Raw genomic sequence first — 21,068 nt, 5'->3', positions numbered from 1 at the left:
ACGACTATCAAATAGATCAAAAAAGTTACGAGATCTATATTAAGTGAATTCAGTATAAGTTCAAGACATATTAGAGTTCTAACCATGTTTTGGCTTGTGACCAATCCATAGATACCAATCAAAAATAAATAGACACTCAAAAGAAGTACATGTTCAAACATCATTAATAACTCCTTATCAATCTCGATTCATTTCAATATGAGGGCAAGAATTGAACCAATTCAAGTAATTACAATAGAACAATTACACATATTAGGGTTTTATTAAATCAGAATTGTGATTCTTTAGTTATTTACGTCGTTGATCCTCTCTGGCAAGCGTTTATTGGGACACCACACAGCTCTTAGGCGCTGCTACATCTAGTTGGCCTCGATGATGTATTGTGCTGACGCGCCATTCCAGGTAGGTGTTGTGCTCGAGGGGAAGGCAACAAAGTGGTGTCCGATGGCTATGCTGATCTCGTTGCCTATGGGAGGATCTTTCTGGCCAATCCAGATTTGACTAAGAGATTTGAGCTCGACGCTCCTTTGAACAAGTATGACCGCAACACCTTCTACACGCAGGACCCTATCATCGGCTACACAGATTATCCTTTCCTTGATGGCTCAAATGCTGAGTAGTTCATCCGCTCAACTTTCATTAATGACTTGCTTGGTTTATATAATATGTAATGATTTTTCTCCAGTATGTTATGCATGGGCATGCGCATTGTATCATTTCCACCAACAATTTACTTCTGTACCAATATGTAGAGATATTTTTTCCAAAAATGATTATCTAGAGATATTAATGTAGTGATAAATATTTGTATGTTCTTCTACTCTTTCTGTCACAAGTGCAAATTCATCATTGTGTTAGCACTTAAATTTGAGAGATGCAGGGTTGAGTTGCTCCCCCTCACTCTCTCCACCTCCAAAAAATGGGCCACTTTCTTGAATTAGTGGACCATCTCCTAAACATCCAAGAATTTTGCTCTATTTTCTTCGGGAAAGCCAAAGATTTTGACGGTACACGCAATTGTTTGGGCATGAACTAGGAACTTTTTCTTTCCAATACTTTGGCATCCCGATGCATTATAGGAAGTTGAGAGATGGTGAATTGGAATCTATTAAGTATACCTATGTTCATTTTGTCCCTTTTTCAAGGTACCAAAAAGAGTCAAGTCATGTATGCCTATAAACCTTACCAAAAATTAGAAAACTCCACAAACTCACCTAACTTGAGTTTAGTTTTACTTTCGAGTACTTATCTTCTGAAAAACTTGTTGCCAGGCACCCTCCTCTTATACATTTTTGAAAGGCTATTTGCTAATGAGGAACTATTTTTCGGTTAAGGGTTAAGGTTATGTGTGCCTACACCACCTTGGTATCTTTGTCGACAAATAATACTCAGTTTAGCCAAAAAATAATCATTTGTAGCTTTTCTTAGAACGCCACATTGATTGTTTCATGTGCGTGTTGTACATAGTCCTTTTAATGTAAATAAGAACTCCATTAAACATACTACATATGATTGCACAACGGCTTGAATGTCTAGGGTAGGGTCTACAATTTTTGATCTAACAAGTGGAGTTGTGATAATTTGTTTGTTTTGATTACATGTTCTTGTGCCATGGCCAAAAACTACACTTTTCATTCATGTTGGTGGTTCACGCACTGGTAGAAGTCACATACTCCCTCCAAATGAATAAGGCACATACACATTTCAAAATTTAACTCCGATCAGAAACTAGACCAAGAATATATATTTTTGTGACTTAAAAGTTATTATCGTTGAAAATTTCTTTTGAATATGAATATAATGTTGGAAATATGCCCTAAAGGCAATAATAAAATGGTTATTACTGTATTTCCTTGTTCATGATAATTGTCTATTATTCATGCCATAATTGTATTGACCAGAAACCGCAATACATGTGTGAATACATAGACCACAACATGTCCCTAGTGAGCCTCTAGTTGACTAGCTCGTTGATCAATAGATGGTCATGGTTTCCTGACCATGGACATTGGATGTCATTGATAACGGGATCACATCGTTAGGAGAATGATGTGATGGACAAGACCCAATCCTAAGCATAACACAAGATCGTGTAGTTCGTTTGCTAAAGCTTTTCTAATGTCAAGTATCATTTCCTTAGACCATGAGATTGTGTAACTCCCTGATACCGTAGGAGTACTTTGGGTGTACCAAACGTCACAACGTAACTGGGTGGCTATAAAGGTGCACTACAGGTATCTCCGACAGTGTCTGTTAGGTTGGCACGAATCGAGACTGGGATTTGTCACTCCGTATGACGGAGTGGTACCTCTGGGCCCACTCGATAATGCATCATCATAATGAGCTCAATCTGACTAAGTAGTTAGTCACGGGATCATGCATTACGGAATGAGTAAAGTGACTTGCCGGTAACGAGATTGATCGAGGTATTGGGATACCGATGATCGAATCTCGGGCAAGTAACATACCGATTGACAAAGGGAATTGCATACGGGATTGCTTGAATCCTTGACATCGTGGTTCATCCGATGAGATCATCGTGGAAAATGTGGGAGCCAACATGGGTATCCAGATCCCGCTGTTGGTTATTGACCGGAGAACGTCTCGGTCATGTCTGCATGGTTCCCGAACCCGTAGGGTCTACACACTTAAGGTTCGGTGAAGCTAGAGTTGTTATGGGAAATATTATGTGGTTACCGAAGGTTGTTCGGAGTCCCGGATGAGATCCCGGACATGACGAGGAGCTCCGGAATGGTCCGGAGGTGAAGATCGGTATATTGGATGAAGGGTATTGGAGTCCAGAATTGTTCCGGGGGTACCAGGTGATGACCAGCGTGTCCGAAAGGGGTTTTGGAGGCCCCGGCAAGTGTTGGGGGGCCTTATGGGCCAAGGGGAGAGGGCACATCAGCCCACTAAGGGGCTGAGCGCCCCTCCCACCCCATCTCACGTAACCAGGAGAGGTAGGGGCGCCACCCCTAGGGCAGCCGCCCCTCCCGGCTTGGGGGGCAAGTTTCCTAGGGGGTGGGGGCGCCCAAACCCATCTAGGGTTTCCCCTGTGGCCGCCGCCCCTTCCCCAGGGAACCCCAGGGCGCCTCCCCCTCCTCCCTTCCCCCTATATATAGTGAGGGAGAGAGAGGGCAGCCGCACCCTTCCCCTGGCGCAACCCTCTCCCTCCTCCAACTCTTCCTCCTCCTCCGTAGTGCTTGGCGAAGCCCTGCTGGAGAACCACGAGCTCCATCACCACCATGCCGTCGTGCTATCGGAGTTCTCCCTCAACTTCTTCTCTCCCTTTGCTGGATCAAGAAGGAGGAGACGTCCCCGGGCTGTACGTGTGTTGAACGCAGAGGCACCATTCTTCGGTGCTTAGATCGGATTCGGCCGCAATCTGAATCGCTTCGTGAATGACTCCATCGACCGCGTTCTTGTAACGCTTCCACATCGTGATCTTCAAGGGTATGAAGATGCACTCCCCTCTCTCTCTCGTTGCTAGTCTCTCCATAGATTGATCTTGGTGATGCGTAGAAAATTTTGAATTTCTGCCACGTTCCCCAACAGTGGCATCATGAGCTAGGTTTATTGCGTAGATTCTATGCACGAGTAGAACACAAGTTGTTGTGAGCATTGATTTTGTTCAATATGCTTACCGTTACTAGTCCTATCTTGTTTCGACGGTATTGTGGGATGAAGCGGCCCGGACCGACCTTACACGTACACTTACGCGAGACAGGTTCCACCGACTGACACGCACTTGTTGCATAAGGTGGCTAGCGGGTGCCAGTCTCTCCCACTTTAGTCGGATCGGATTCGACGAAAAGGGTCCTTATGAAGGGTAAATAGCAATTGGCATATCACGTTGTGGTTTTGGCGTAGGTAAGAAACGTTCTTGCTAGAAATCTATAGCTGCCACGTAAAAACTTGCAACAACAATTAGAGGACGTCTAACTTGTTTTTGCAGCATATGCCGTGTGATGTGATATGGCCAAGAAGGATGTGATGAATGAAATATATGTGATGTATGAGATTGATCATATTCTTGTAATAGGAATCACGACTTGCATGTCGATGAGTATGACAACCGGCAGGAGCCATAGGAGTTGTCTTTATTTATTGTATGACCTACGTGTCACCGAATAACGTCATGTAATTACTTTACTTCATTGCTAAACCGTTAGCCATAAGTAGTAGAAGTAATAGTTGGCGAGACAACTTCATGGAGACACGATGATGGAGATCATGATGATGGAGATCATGGTGTCATGCCGGTGACGATGATGATCGTGGCGCCCCGAAGATGGAGATCAAAAGGAGCAAAATGATATGGGACAATTGCATTTTTGCCCCTAGTTGGCTCCTACCCACGGGGTTTGCCCTTACTTTTCGAGCTTGCTCAGTTTTGTCCTTACTTTTTCCGTCGAGGTCCCTCGAATACCCTTTGACCATTTGACCAAAACTTTAAAAATTCATAACTAATTCATATGAACTCAGAAAAATGCAAATAAGACATCAAAATGTTTAGATAAACATTACCATTATGTGCATATCATTTGCATTCAGGAAAAAAGCACCCTTTAGACTACCTGAGGTAAGTAATGTTATTAACATTATTAAAAATAAGAAGGTATAAACAATATTTTTTTTCATGAATAAAAATTGCATGCAAATGTAGGTGATGTTTCCTGAACATCCTGATATCTTATTTGCATTTTTCTGAGTTCGTATCAATTTGGTATGGAGTTTCCAAATAATGGTCAAAGTCGTTAGAACATTCATAACAAGATGATACGAACTCAGAAAAATGAAAATAAGATATCTGGATGTTCACGAAACATCACCTACATTTGCATGTAATTTTTATTCATGAAAAAAATATTGTTTATACCTTTTTATTTTTAATAATGTTAATAACATTAATTACCTCGGGTAGTTTAAAAGGGTGCTTTTGTCCCAAATGAAAATGATATGCACATAAAGGTAATGTTTATATGAACATTTTGATATCTTATTTGCATTTTTCTGAGTTTATATGAATTAGTTATGAATTTTCAAAGTTTTGGTCAAATGGTCAAAGGACATTTGAGGGGCCACAACGGAAAAAGTAAGGGCACTGAGCAAGGTCGAAAAGTAAGGGCAAAACCCGTGGGTAGGAACCAACTAGGGTTAAAAATGCAATTGTCCCAAATGATATTGGCCATGTCATGTCACTATTTGATTGCATGTGATGTTTATCATTTTATGCATCTTATTTGCTTAGAACGACGGTAGTAAATAAGATGATCCCTCATAATAATTTCAAGAAAGTGTTCCCCCTAACTATGCACCATTGCGAAAGTTTGTTGTTTCGAAGCACCACATGATGATCGGGTGTGATAGACTCTAACATTCACATACAACGGGTGTAAGCCATATTTACATACGCGAAACACTTAGGTTGACTTGACGAGCCTAGCATGTACAGACATGGCCTCGGAACACAAGAGACCGAAAGGTTGAACATGAGTCGTATAGTGGATACGATCAACATGAAGATGTTCACCAATGATGACTAGTCCGTCTCACGTGATGATCGGACACGGCCTAGTTGACTCGGATCATGTATCACTTAGATGACTAGAGGAATGTCTATCTGAGTGGGAGTTCATTAAATAATTTGATTAGATGAACTTAATTATCCTGAACATAGTGAAAAGGTCTTTGCAAATTATGTCGTAGCTCGCGTTTTAGTTCTACTATTTTAGATATGTTCCTAGAGAAAATTTAGTTGAAAGTTGATAGTAGCAATTATGCGGTCTGGGTCCGTAAACTGATGATTGTCCTCATTGCTGCGTAGAAGGCTTAAGTCCTTAATGCACCGCTTGGTGTGCTGAACCTCAAACATCGTCTGTGGATGTTGCGAACATCTGACATACACATTTTGATGACTACGTGATAGTTCAGTAATGTTAAACGGTTTAGAATTGAGGCACCGAAGACGATTTCTGAAACATCGCAGAACATAGGGGATGTTCCAAGGGCTGAAATTGGGATTTCAGGCTAGTGCCCACGTCAAGAGGTATGAGACCTCTAACGAGTTTCTTAGCCTACAAACTAAGGGAGAAAAGCTCAATCGTTGAGCTTGTACTCAGATTGTCTGGGTACAACAATCACTTGAATTGAGTGGGAGTTAATCTTCCAGATAAGATAGTGATGTTTCTCCAAAGTCATTGCCACCAAGCTACTAGAGCTTCGTGATGAACTATAACATACCAGGGATAGATATGATGATCCTTGAAATATTCGCGATGTTTGACACCGCGAAAGTAGAAATCAAGAAGGAGCATCAATTGTTGATGGTTAGTAAAACCACTAGTTTCAAGAAGGGCAAGGGCAAGAAGGATACTTCATGAAATGGCAAATTAGTTGCTGCTCTAGTGAAGAAACCCAAGGTTGAACCCAAACCCGAGACTAAGTGCTTTTGTAATGAGGGGAACGGTCACTGAAGCTGAACTACCCTAGATACTTGGTAGATGAGAAGGCTGGCAAGATCGACAGAAGTATATTGGATATACGGTATATTGATGTGTACTTTACTAGTACTCCTAGTAGCACCATGGTAATAGATACCGGTTCAGCTGCTAAGTGTTAGTAACTCGAAATAAAAGGCTAGGGAATAAACGGAGACTAGCTAAAGGCGAGGTGACGATATGTGTTGGAAGTATTTCCAAGGTTGATGTGATCAAACATCGCACGCTCCCTCTACCATCGGGATCGGTGTTAAAACTAAATAATTGTTATTTAGTGTTTGCGTTGAGCATAGACATGATTGGATTATGTCTATCGCAATAAGGTTATTCATTTAAGGAGAATAATGGTTACTCTGTTTATTTGAATAATACCTTCAATGGTCTTGCACCTAAAATGAATGGTTTATTGAATCTCGATCGTAGTGATACACATGTTCATGCCAAAAGATATAAGATAGTAATGATAGTACCATATACTTGTGGCACTACCATTTGAGTCATATTGGTATAAAACGCATGAAGAAGCTCCATGTTGATGGATCTTTGGACTCACTCGTTTTTGAAAAGATTGATACATGCGAACCATGTCTATTGGTATATACGCATGAAGAAACTCCATGCAGATGGATCATTTGGACTCACTTGATTTTGAATCACTTGAGTCATGCAAATCATACCACATGGGCAAGATGACTGAAAGGCCTCGTTTTCAGTGAAATGGAACAAGGAAGCAACTTGTTGGAAGTAATGCATTTTGATGTGTGCAGTCCAATGAGTGCTGAGGCACGCAGTGGATGTTGTTATGTTCTTACTTCACAGATGATTTGAGTAGATGCTGAGTATATTTACTTGATGAAACACAAGTCTGAATTATTGAAAGGTTTAAGTAATTTCAGAGTGAAGTTGAAGATCGTCGTGACAAGAGGATAAAATGTCTATGATATGATCATAGAGATGAATATCTGAGTTACGTGTTTGGTACACAATTAAGACATTGTGGAAATTGTTTCACAACTAATACCGCCTGGAACACCATAGTGTGATGGTGTGTACGAACATCATAGATGCACCCTATTGGATATGGAGCATACCATGATGTCTCTTATCAAATTACCACTATCGTTTATGGATTAGGCATTAGAGACAACCGCATTCACTTTAATAGTGCACCACATAATTCCATTGAGATGACACCGTGTGAACTATGGTTTAGAGAAACCTAAGCTGTCGTTTCTTAAAAGTTTGGGGCTGCAATGCTTATGTGAAAAAGTTTCATCCTAGTAAGCTCGAACCCAAAGCGGATAAATACATCTTCATAGGACACCCAAAACAGTTGGGTATACCTCCTAATTCAGATCCGGAAGCAAAAGTGATTGTTTCTAGAAACGGATCCTTTCTCGCGGAAAAGTTTCTCTTGAAAGAATTGAGTGGGAGGATGGTGGAGACTTGATCAGGTTATTGAACCATCACTTCAACCAGTGTGTAGCAGGGCACAGGAAGTTGTTCCTGTGGCACCTACACCAATTGAAGTGGAAGCTGATGATAGTGATCATGAAACTTCGGATCAAGTCACTACCGAACCTCGTAGGTCGACAAGGACGCATACTGCTTCGGAGTGGTATGGTAATCCTGTCTTGGAGGTCATGTTGCTAGATAACAATGAACCTACGAGCTATGGAGAAGCGATGGTGGGCCCGAATTCCAACAAATGGCCAGAGGCCATAAACTCCGAGAGAGGATCCATGTATGTAAATAAAATGTGGACTTTGGAAGAACTACTTGATGGTCGTAAGGCTGTTGGGTATAGATGGATTTTAAACGAAAGACGAACAATGATGGTAAGTGTCACCATTAAGAAAGCTCGACTTGTCGCTAAGATGTTTTCCGACAAGTTCAAGGAGTTGACTACGATGAGACTTTCTCACTCATAGCGATGCTAAGAGTCTATTGGAATTATATTAGCAGTTACTGCATTATTTATGAAATCTTGCAGATAGGATGTCAAAACATTGTTTCCTCGAAGAGTTGCTTGAGGAAAGGTTGTATGTGATACAATCAGAAGGTTTTTTCAATCCTAAAAGATGCTAACAAGCATGCAAAGCTCCAGCAATCCTTCTAAGGGTTGGAGTAAGCATCTCGGAGTTGGAATATACGCTTTGATGAGATGATCAAAGATTTTGGGTTTATACAAAGTTTATGAGAAACTTGTATTTCCAAAGAAGTGAGTGGGAGCACTATAGAATTTCTGATGAGTATATGTTGTTGACATATTGTTGATCAGAAATGATGTAGAATTTCTAGAAAGCATATAGGGTTATTTGAAAAGTGTTTTTCAATGGAAAACCTGGATTAAGCTACTTGAACATTGAGCATCAAGATCTATAAGGATAGATCAAAAACGCTTAATAGTACTTTCAAATGAATACATACCTTGACAAGTTTTTGAAGGATTTCAAAATAGATCGGCAAAGAAGGAGTTCTTGGCTGTGTTATAAGGTGTGAGTATTGAGTAAGACTCAAGACCTGACCACGGCAGAAGAGAGAGAAAGGACGAAGATCGTTCCCTATGCTTCAGACGTAGGCTCTATAGTATGCTATGCTGTGTACCGCACCTGAAGTGTGCCTTGCCATGAGTCAGTCAAGGGGTATAAGGGTGATCCAGGAATGGATCACAGGACAACGGTCAAAATTATCCATAGTAACTAGTGGACTAAGGAATTTTCTCGATTATGGAGGTGGTAAAAGAGTTCGTCGTAAAGGGTTACGTCGATGCAAACTTTGATACTAGTCTGGATGACTATGAGTAGTAAACCGGATTCATATAGTAGAATAGTTATTTGGAATAGTTCCAAATAACGTGTGGTAGCTGCATCTACAAGATGACATAGAGATTTGTAAAACACACAGGGATCTGAAAGGTTCAGACCCATTGACTAATAACCTCTCTCACAAACGAGATATGATAAAACCCCATGGGTGTTGGATTCATTACAATCACATAGTGATGTGAACTAGATTATTGACTCTAGTGCAAGTGGGAGACTGTTGGAAATATGCCCTAGAGGCAATAATAAAATGGTTATTATTGTATTTCCTTGTTCATGATAATTGTCTATTATTCATGCTATAATTGTATTGACCGGAAACCGCAATACATGTGTGAGTACACAGACCACAACATGTCCCTAGTGAGCCTCTAGTTGACTAGCTCGTTGATCAACAGATGGTCATGGTTTCCTGACCATGGACATTGGATGTCATTGATAATGGGATCACATCATTAGGAGAATGATGTGATGGACAAGACCCAATCCTAAGCATAACACAAGATCGTGTAGTTCGTTTGCTAAAGCTTTTCTAATGTCAAGTATCATTTCCTTAGACCATGAGATTGTGTAACTCCCTGATACCGTAGGAGTACTTTGGGTGTACCAAACGTCACAACGTAACTGGGTGGCTATAAAGGTGCACTATAGGTATCTCCGACAGTGTCTGTTAGGTTGGCACGAATCGAGACTGGGATTTGTCACTCCGTATGACGGAGTGGTACCTCTGGGCCCACTCGATAATGCATCATCATAATGAGCTCAATCTGACTAAGTAGTTAGTCACGGGATCATGCATTACGGAACGAGTAAAGTGACTTGCCGGTAACGAGATTGATCGAGGTATTGGGATACCGACGATCGAATCTCGGGCAAGTAATATACCGGTTGACAAAGGGAATTGCATACGGGATTGCTTGAATCCTTGACATCATGGTTCATCCGATGAGATCATCGTGGAAGATGTGGGAGCCAACATGGGTATCCAGATCCCGTTGTTGGTTATTGACCGGAGAATGTCTCGGTCATGTCTGCATGGTTCCCGAACCCGTAGGGTCTACACACTAAAGGTTCAGTGATGCTAGAGTTGTTATGGGAAATAGTATGTGGTTACGGAAGGTTGTTCGGAGTCCTGGATGAGATCCCGGACATGACGAGGAGCTCCAGAATGGTCCGGAGGTGAAGATCGGTATATTGGACGAAGGGTATTGGAGTCCGGAATTGTTCCGAGGGTACCAGGTGATGACCAGCGTGTCCGAAAGGGGTTTCGGAGGCCCCGACAAGCGTTGGGGGGCCTTATGGGCCAAGGGGAGAGGGCACATCAGCCCACTAAGGGGCTGAGAGCCCCTCCCACCCCATCTCACATAACCAGGAGAGGTGGGGGCGCCACCCCTAGGGCAGCCGCCCCTCCCGGCTTGGGGAGCAAGTTTCCTAGGGGGTGGGGGCGCCCAAAACCATCTAGGGTTTCCCCTATGGCCGCCGCCCCTTCCCCAGGGAACCCTAGGGTGCCTCCCCCTCCTCCCTTCCCCCTATATATAGTGAGGGAGAGAGAAGGCAGCCGCACCCTTCCCCTGGCGCAGCCCTCTCCCTCCTCCAACTCTTCCTCCTCCTCCGTAGTGCTTGGCGAAGCCCTGCTGGAGAACCACGAGCTCCATCACCACCATGCCGTCGTGCTGTCGGAGTTCTCCCTCAACTTCTCCTCTCCCCTTGCTGGATCAAGAAGGAGGAGACGTCCCCGGGCTGTACGTGTGTTGAACGCGGAGGCACCGTTCTTCGGTGCTTAGATCGGATTCGGCCGCGATCTGAATCGCTTCGTGAACGACTGCACCGACCGCGTTCTTGTAACGCTTCCGCATCGCGATCTTCAAGGGTACGAAGATGCACTCCCCTCTCTCTCGTTGCTAGTCTCTCCATAGATTGATCTTGGTGATGCGTAGAAAATTTTGAATTTCTGCTACATTCTCCAACATATAATAGTAATTTTTCTAACACATATAGCCCACATTTGGTTGGTCTAGTTTCTGGTTAAATTTTGATTTTAGGATGCGTGTGCGCCTTAATCATTGGATTGTAGGGAATAGGAAGTCTTCATCCATTTGTGAAGTCATATCTTTTATCACTATCCGCTAGCAGTCATAGCAGATCACAAGCGGCACATGAGGGGTGTCCATGGATGCCCAAGGGAATCAACCCTCAAAATGAGGGATGTGAACTACATGGTGATCAATTTTGGGGGAGGGGCAAGCTCATCGAGAAAAATTGAGGAGAGCAACATGTCTAGGCTTCAAGGCCGAGAGAAACCTAGCTAGGAATGCTTTGCGACCAATGTATTATAGAAAAAGGTGGTACACAAGGCAGCCAAATTAGATAATTTCGGAGCTTATTTTAAATGAACCCTGAGAAATTGCAACCAACCCCTCTCACGTGCTAAATAACCGAACCAAACCCAAGTGGGGGCATGTGAGGAAGCCACGTCCACAAAATAGTTTTTTAGATAATGGGCCATGTTATTCATTCATTTGAGATTTGTTCAGTATGAACTATCGTCCTGATAACATCAGGAGATACATTAAACAACATGACTCTGTATCATGTTCGACAGTCTTTGCTAGAACATGGACTACCATATTACAAGATCGACTAACATGAGTAAAACAACATGATATGAAATTTGGAGCCCTACTCTTAATGTAAAATACTACAACACCTATGTGAGATATGGCATTCAATTTGCTCTTTACTTTGCTAATCAAAGTAGCACAATCAGATTCCACAATATTTTTCAGCAAAAAATGAAATCATGGCGCATTGCAATAGCTTCACCCAACTCTAGATTATCAACATGATAAACAAACCATCTTCTCTGAGATAGCACCCTATCCATGTGGTTGAAAATGACAACACTAATTCCCATGCGTTTTGTCTGGGCAAAAGCTTGCAGCATCAACATTGACCATGCCTGACTCAGCTAGCAGTGGAGACCACTTGGGTTTGATGTCCCGTGCTCACATCTAATGGAGAGAGTCTACCTGAAGTTGTACAATAAAATTAAATAAACATATGCTTTGATCTTGCCGACCTCATGTGAAAGATGAGGCATTTTCCCACCATTTCTTATATTGTTCTGGCTCTCCCAAATGTGCTAAATTGCAACCGTAAGGATTATTGAATGTAAATCTAAAGCACTATAAATCCAATCCAGTAGTCATTGTTGAATATGGACAAATATTTTCAGTTTTAAGATAAATCAAATGGTCTTTTAGCTCTGCCTAGATTTCCTTAACATAATGGAACAAAAGTAAATAGTGTTCCTATCTCAATCTTGTTACAATATATATGAAGTCATACCACACTCAAATTGACCGTTCATGAAGACGGTCATCCATAGGAAGAAAATTGTGTGCAATTTCTTCACAGTACTATCTTCATTATAGTTGGACATTGAGTTCTCCACAAAAAATTCCACAAGTTTTGCGTAACACCTGTTTGGAAGAAGATCCGCTACGGGCAAAGCTTCAGTAGTCCAGAACAAATGTGTTCTTGCAAGATTGTAGCCCCACCTCATTGTATAAATTTCAGTCTTGGTATATGGTAGGAGGCAAAATTGCTGCACCCTTTAGATCTTAGGGGGGTTTTAAGAATTCTTTCTGCAATGTCTTGAGCAAAATGTTCTCTAACAATATCCTCTTTCCATGTGGAACCATTACCAAAGATTACATAACTCACTATTTGGTACCTTCCATCGGAGCTAAAGTGTGTATTGTCCCAGGTATGGTATCTGACACCCAATTATCCTTGGAAATAGAAATATGTATGCCATCTCCAACTATTATTAGTAATCCTCTCGAGAGAAGCTCCTTCCTATACATGACTTCACCATGTGTAGGATGCTACTCTTGGGCATTTTGAGTTCTCGAAGTCTCCATCAAGAAAATATTTTCCTTTCATTACACGATGGCATAGATAGAAGGGCTCCAATAACAGTCACCAACATTGTTTTGCAAGCATGGCTTGATTAAATAAGTACATGTCTAGGAAGCTCATTTCCCCAAGATACTTCAGATAGGGCTAGCCGTCCCAAGATCTCTAGTGCAATTTCTTCCTACCACCTTCAATGCCCCACTAGAAATTGGAGATTGGTCTTCTTAGTGTGTCACTAATATTAGTGGGGATCAGCAAATAGTTCATCATGTATGTCAGAATTGCATGTGCAACTGATTTCAAGAGTACTTCCTTACCAACCCTTGACAAAGGCATGTCGCTCTAGCCGTTACGCCTCTTCCATTACCTATCTATGAGAAAGTTAAAGTTACTCTATGTAGACCGTCCCACACAGGTTGCCATGCCCATGTAAGTATCCTGAAGAGTTTCGTCTTGCACACCTAATTTGTCCTTCATCCTTCCTATAGTTGGAGTGTTACATCAAGCGCCAACCTAGATGGAAGATTTATGTAAATTAATTTTCTGACATGTACCCTCACAGTAAGTCTCTAGAACATCTTTTAGGGTATTTGTGCTTCTTTCATCTCCTTTCACAAAGAAAGCATTATTGTCTTCAAATAAGTGATGCAAGATAGGTGGTCCACTCCTACCATTATGAACTCATTTGAGATCGCTAGAGAATTTCTTCAGTTGCATTAAACACGATAAACCTTCAACACATATCAAGAATAAACATGTACTATTAGGATCGCTCTGGCAAATGCCTCTAGTTGGGGTGAAGGAGTCGGTTAATTCATTGTTAACCTTAGAGGTGACACGTCTCATAACAATGTCAACCCAAGAGGATTCAAACCGCAGTTGCACAAAGAACATATTTTAAATATTCCCATTCAAACTTGTCATAGGCATTTTCCATGTTGTTTATTAGGCCAAAAGGGAGTGTGCTAATTGCATATGAATGCTCGTGAAATACTTAGCCACGAGGTATTTTTGAGCGCACATGCAAGCAAGAATAAATAATTTTCAAGACATTATACTAAAGTGCATGCACACACCAAGTTTGGTGTCATTTATTCTTGAACGTGTGAATAATTTCAGGAATCCAAAGACAAGGAATGCATGTGGGATCAACGCATTTGAACTACAAGATGATACCCTCCGCATTGCTGCGAGAATCAGTTGTATATGTTTCAATGAGATTTGTTTGTATTAAACATGAATATTTTGATTAATAATATATTAATTCAAAATATAAATACATATAATATATTGTATTTTATATTGTGTAGTTGAAACATATTTATTATATAAGTAGCATGATATATGGAAAAGATATTCTCATGCATGTTGAGGTGAACATTTGATAAGGTGACATGTGTTGTGATGTGAGATGTGTGGCTAAAATAAATTGAAGTAGTGATGAGATAGCATGTGTTTATATTAAGACAATAGAAGTAGTAGGGATCATGTGTAGCTCGACACTGGCTTGAGCTTTGGTTTTAGCATTAAATCAAATACCATAGCATAAATTAATATTGTACTAAGAATAACTAAATAATATATTTTATGTCAAGATGATTAAAATGACAGTTTCTCGAAAAAGTTTATTAGGTACTAGGTCGGATCGAGCTTGACATTTTTTGTAGTTGTGCATATTCAAGCCAGCCAGTCTTGTGGAGAACACATATTTGAAAACATCCACCAAAGAAATCATAAACTACATACATAAAATTCTTTGGCATAGACTACTGATATACGAGCAACTCTAATAGAGTCGCCAATTGGGTAACCCCATAAGGTTTATGGAGCGCACTGCATATGGATACGGAGGCCGCCAAGGCAAAGCACAAATGTGGAATCGTCAGAAAAGTGCATTTTATTAAATTTTCCCTTGTGGGACCCATTTGTCAGTGGCTAGAAGACATCTTCCTTTCCCACCTCAACAATGAAAGTCTTTAAACTAGGATATCAACTAAGATTTCAACATGAATTTACAAAATGAATTTTCAAAAGGATTACAACTTAGATTTCAACAACCTTGGACACTATGATTCTGTACTGATTGAACTATAGGCTCTTCCTCCCCTTGGAAGTGACCTCATAGGCAGGGAGGCTTCAGTTGCTACAATTTTTATGACCACGTGGTCGATGAACGCATGTGCATCCTGGATGCGGGGCACAACCACATTTTTTTAAGACCAGCGTGCGCACGCCATTCATTTCTGCGTAGGCGGCCACCGACATGCGGTCGAAGTAGTCGAGGGTTGTAGGGAGGCAGATGTGGCCAACGGTTCAGCCTTACGATGTGTGTTATCCTTAACCCACACAGAGTAGTGGCACACCCTTTCCCACACAGAGTCGAGGGTTGTATGGGCGCGCTCTAACAAAAAATGGGGCGGATTTTCCGCGTGCATATAGGGAAAGGGCGCGGAACGCGACGACGGCCATTAATTGGCGATGTTCGTGGTGAAAAGGCGTTTGCGGCATTGACACATGCTGAAGCGGCAAGTGTGCGTATGCCAATGCCGTTGACCGATCAGCGTGCGGGGGGAAGAGGTCGGCCTGAAACGTCGCTTCTGTACAGGCGGTTGTGGATGGAAACAACTTCATAACAATGTCCACAACCTTGAAATATGAAGGCTCGCGAGCCCGATATAGAACACGCTCCATATGCATATAACAATTCTGCTAGAGCGTCATTTTGGATCAAAATCACTATATCAACAGTTATTAAGTTTTTTTTACAGATATCAACAGTTATTAAGTACTCGCTTCGTCCCATAATGTAGTGTTAAGAAAGTCTTACATTATAGAATGGAGAAGTAGCTATTGTATGGCCCCGCTAGAGTTGCTATAGTGCTGTAGGTAATGCCTTCCACGGGTGGCATTTTTTTTCTCAAGAATGAATGGACAGAAGAACTTGTACATAAAGTATAAAGTATGACGTTCTTTTCTTGCCATTATGTACACGCTTTAGGTTCTAGCCTCTAGAATACACATTTGCTGCGTCACCGCTTATTATCACACCAAACTTCTGGTACTTTATTACATAATATAATTTTGCTTTATTAAGACCCCGCCACCTACCGTTGAAAGCAAGGACCATAGCATTATTCGAGCAGAGCTCACATCACAAGCAAGAAACAGAGCAAACAAAGCTTGTCATAGATTCCATCGCATAGCTTCATACTCCGTATATTGCACCACCACGCTGTCGATCGAAGCACATCGGCAACCGGTCGAGACAAGATGGCCACGAAGGAGCCGATCCCGCTGCTGACGCCCCACAAGATGGGGCAGTTCGAGCTCTCCCACCGGGTGGTGCTCGCGCCACTGACGCGGTGCCGCTCCTACGGCAACGTGCCGCAGCCGCACGCGGCGTTGCACTACTCGCAGCGGGCGACAAAGGGCGGCCTGCTCATCGCCGAGGCCACCGGCGTCTCCGCCACCGCCCAGGGGTTTCCTGATACCCCTGGCATCTGGACGCAGCAGCAGGTAGACGCTTGGAAACCCATCGTTGATGCCGTCCACGGCAAGGGCGCTCTGTTTTTCTGCCAGATTTGGCACGCTGGAAGGGTCTCCACAAACGGCAAGTTAGGAATTCATGACATTTTGTGTTGATAAACTGTACTGAGTTCCGTGGCAAATTTACCTGATCCTGTGATTTATTTTACGTCACTAATTTTGGGCTCCTGCTTATATGGCAAACAAAACAGAGTTTCAGCCGGATGGACATGCGCCGATCTCTAGCACCGACAAGCAGATACCGCCTGATGCTGAGTCCGGCACGGTCTACTCGAAGCCTCGACGGCTTCATACAGATGAGGTACCGTTGCGTAGACGATTTCAGACGCGCCGCTCGGAATGTCATTGAGGCGGGGTTTGATGGTGTAGAGATCCACGGAGCACATGGGTTTCTCTTGGAGCAGTTCATGAAAGATAGCTCAAATGACCGTACTGACATGTATGGTGGCAGCCTCGAGAACCGATGTCGCTTTGCCGTGGAGGTGATTGATGCTATCGTCCACGAGATCGGTGCGGATCGTGTGGGAATCAGGTTGTCTCCATTCGTTGACTACATGGATTGCTTCGACTCTAATCCACATGTGCTTGGTACCTACATGATACAACAACTTAATAAGCACAAAGAGTTTCTTTACTGCCACATGGTAGAGCCTCACATGACCATTGTGGATGGTCACATGCAGATACCCCACCGGCTGTTGCCCTTTAGGAAAGCCTTTAACGGCACTTTTATTGCCGCTGGAGGGTATGACCGAGAGGAAGGCAACAAAATGGTGATTGATGGTTATACTGATCTCATTGCCTATAGGAGGCTATTTCTCGCTAATCCAGATTTGCCTAAGAGATTCGAGCTAGATGTCCCCTTGAACAAGTATGACCGATCCACCTTCTACACGCAGGATCCTGTCATCGGTTACACAGATTATCCTTTCCTTAATGACTCAAATGCAGAGTAGTTCATTCACCCAACTTCAATTACTGATGTGGTTCGCTTATATATATAGTATGTAATGATTTATTCAATATGTGAGTTCATGCATGTGCATTGTATATTTTTCATAAATAGTTTATTGTCTTCCCCTGTAATGCCAAAATATAGAGATATTCATTTTGTGACCAATGTTCATACGTATTTGTTTTTATTTCGGTACAAGGGTGGATTCAAATTGTTCTTCATTTTGAAAATAAATACGAGAGATATGTGGTTGTAGTATGTAATGTTTTCGCTCACTCATTCAAATTGTTCTTCATTATTTAGGTTCTTGAAGTGGTGGCTTTGGATAAACCCATCCATATTCATCGGGATTGACCCCCGAGGGTAGGGTAGAGGAAGGAGGGGCATTGGGCTTGGCCACCGATGGCGCAGACACTTACGTAGCGGTAGCGACACCACTAGGGCTTCTGGATGCCCATAATTCTTCCATCGCTAGATCAATCGTTTCTTGAACATTGATGCATTGCTTAGCTAGAAATCTTGTTAGGTCCCTTTAGCTATAGATCTTCTCATATTGTGAGGAGGCACGGGCCGGAGGGTCAAATAGCTCAGTGGACTTAAGTACCATTTTCTCCCTTCACGAATCATCTCGCTCTAGTGCAGTTAAGCCACAAGATAGTGCACGAGGCTCTGATACCAATTCAAAAGATTGAGATGGACCTAGAGGTGGTGAATAGGTATAACTAAAAAATTAATTACTTATTAGCAATTTTATGAAAGTGCGGGATATAAATGTGAGCCTAACAATTGCTACTCCCTCTGTCCCAGTGCATAAGTCACATTTGAAGGTGCAACACGACCTGGGTGCAAGAAGATTGGAGGAGAAGGAGAAACTGAATTGGTCCTCCTTTTAATTAAAGCCCTGATTTATCTCTTACTAGTAGAATGCCCGTGCGTTGCCACGGGCTAACAAAATTATATATGAAGATAGTATCGATCAAATAAACTATATTTAGCTTGGTGGATGTTGCATGCGACATATGGTTGTATCGCTATGAATATTTGAATACCACCCCTAGATCAATGATTTGATCAACATAGTATAAGTTATATTTCATAAAAATTATACCATTAGAAACTTTAAGTGTTTTACTTTTTAATGGCACAACTTTTATTATGTATAATTCATATTACAGTAGTAAAATTACTGACCCAGAGATACACGCAGGATCTGGAAAGGAGGTGGTCCTCTCGTCCCATATGCAAATACAATGGGCAACAAATTTAACATGTATAAAAAATGCAGCTACATAAAATTCTGCTACTAATGAAAATGCACTTTGTTTAAAGTGAATATATCTCGATGAGTGCAACCTGGTCTTAGGGTTAAGCGAGTTCATTATGAGTGTTTTTAGCAAATGTGAGACATATAAAAATAAATTGTCAGGGTAGCAAACGAGTCGAACATGAACGAGTTAGCTAGGCTCAGCTCAGCTCAGCTCATACTAAAATTCAAGCAAGCTCAAACCGAGTGAAGTTTAAAGTCGAGTAGTAGAAAATGGTTTGTACTCGGGAGGAGGCCAACTCTCTAGCTAATTTCGAGCTAAACAAAACGATAAAAATTCTATAATCTAATACGAGTACTCCAACTATATACATAGGCACCACCAACATGGAAGGGGACGTGGTGCTCCCAGGTGCGCGCGCCCCTATATGCAAAAAAAAAAAGAAGAGTAATTCAACAAAAGTTTTAAAAATTCCGAAACTTTTTAGGAATCAGCGTGACAAGTATTTGTGCTCATGTAAAAAGATCCGCCGTCAGGAAATGCCTTTTACTTGATTATATTTGATTCACCGTCATGGGTTAAGGATTCGAGAAAAAAACACTATAAAAAGTACTAGTCACGATGTATTGCCGTCATAGATTTGTTGTTTTTGCCCTGTAGTCAATGGGAAATATTCTCTGGTCAAACTTTTTATGTGAGTGTAATATTTGATTCAAAAATGATTCTCAAAAAAAGAAAGATTTAAATTATTTTTAACCTTGTTTGAAATTACTTCCTTTGTAGAAAAATCTTTAGTGATCAAAACGCTTTTATATTTCTTTACGGATAGAGTACTAAATTATTTGAAGCACCAAGGCATTTACCCCACCAACACAAGAAAACACAAGAATCGCAGAGCTCCCGTATGATTATTCTTCGGGAGAAAATCTAGTCTTATCCTCTTTCCCCACCTCATCGCACCTAAACTTCACTTCACAGCCACTCTCTTCCCCACGCAGCCACGGTCAGAGCCGCCGCCACCGCCGCCTCTCCCGGCTGGCAGCCAACAAACAATCGTCAAGTGTCACACCTGGCCACTTGTCCGCCACTTGTCCAGTGTGACTTGGCAAGGATTGGGCCCCATCTGTAAGAGTGCGCGAGAGAGAGAGCGAGGGAGCGATAAAAGGGGCAGCCAGCCGTCTGTGGCGAGGCATGCGATGTAATAGACTGTCAACTCTCCCCAATCCTTCCTCTGAAAGTAATCCCGTCTTCCTCTCCAAGTCTCGCCTCCCCTGCTCTCCCTCACCTACCCCGATCCCCTCTCCTTGGTTCGTTACAGTTGGTAATCAAAGCCAAAATCACCCCAAAACTTTTCTTCCAATCGCGCTGGTTGCAGATTGGTAACATCCACTGCGTCGGTGTGTGCTGCCTCGGCAAGCTCACTCGAAATCCGTCGCGGGGTTCGATCTCCTTCAAGCAAGGCGACAGCGCCCTCCAAAGCTTCAGTGGCGACGTGTCAGGTGCTGGCCGCCATGGACGAAGGCAACAACAACATCACCAAGATGCTCGAGTCTCTCCTCGCCAAGATGGACGAACAGAAGGCGGTCCACGACAAGCAGAGCGAGATTCAGGCCGCCTTCAACGCGCAGATCTCGCAGGACGTGCGCGGCCTCGCCCGCCAGATCGATCTGACGCAGGCCGACGTTGACGCCACTCGCAAGACGGCGGAGGGCTCGGCATCGCCGTCGGGGTCGGTCACCACCGTGCTGCACCAACATAACGCTCCGCAACAACCCCCACCACCGCCCCCGCCGCCTCCACACTCGCCACGCGTGGCCACCGAACAGGGCCACCCGGCGACCACCCACGCACGCCTGGGCGATCATCGTCCTCCGCTGATTCCCGTGGCGCCCAGGGCGGATTCGTCGCGCCCGCCGCCATTCCATATCCTACATCGGGCTACCACTGCAACGACTATCACAAGCCACCGAAGCATGATTTTCCTCGATTCGACGACGCCGCGCCGTACCTCTGGCTGGATCGATGCCTGGCGTACTTCGAACTCTACAAGGTCGAG

General features: G+C 42.7%; 1 pseudogene; it reads left to right on the top strand.

Moving 5' to 3' along the window:
* The first annotated feature begins 16,359 nt into the window (after positions 1-16,359).
* Positions 16,360-17,815, top strand: LOC119341094 (annotated as a pseudogene).
* Positions 17,816-21,068: the final 3,253 nt, after the last annotated feature.

Source organism: Triticum dicoccoides, chromosome 7B (genome assembly GCF_002162155.2).
Source record: "Triticum dicoccoides isolate Atlit2015 ecotype Zavitan chromosome 7B, WEW_v2.0, whole genome shotgun sequence".
Classification (NCBI taxonomy): Eukaryota; Viridiplantae; Streptophyta; class Magnoliopsida; order Poales; family Poaceae; genus Triticum; species Triticum dicoccoides.
The sequence above is the reverse complement of the archived record's forward strand: the minus strand, read 5'-3'. Positions and strand labels throughout refer to the sequence as shown.